This window comes from Pholcus phalangioides, unplaced genomic scaffold (assembly GCF_987345545.1).
Source record: "Pholcus phalangioides strain wild (caught in Gottingen) unplaced genomic scaffold, Ppha-v1.0 ptg000015l_1, whole genome shotgun sequence".
NCBI lineage: Eukaryota > Metazoa > Arthropoda > Arachnida > Araneae > Pholcidae > Pholcus > Pholcus phalangioides.
The window spans coordinates 90417484-90417822 of NW_028301608.1; positions in this window are offsets into that span (position 1 = coordinate 90417484).

The following is a 339-nucleotide window of genomic DNA, read 5'->3' on the forward strand; positions in this document are numbered from 1 at the left end:
TGTGGCCCGCGGGCCATGCATTGAAGACCTCCCCCCCCCTCCCCCTGCAGTAGAGTATATCTCCATGATCTCATCAACATCTGGCGTCCAAATCCGCGTTCATTGATCCTCTATTTTTATGTTGATGGCGAGTGAAATTAATCTGGACAGATAGAAATCTTCTTATTTTCACCATTCCATTTTCTATTTTTTTCCCCGATTTACCAAAAAAAAAAAAAAAAGGATGTTCAATCTTTTTTGTCTATCAGAAAGTTTACTGTCGGAGTAGAGGTAAACAGCGTCCCCTGGCGGCCACGATCCTCATCTTGCCATTTGTATTCTTCCAGTGGACACCAAAAC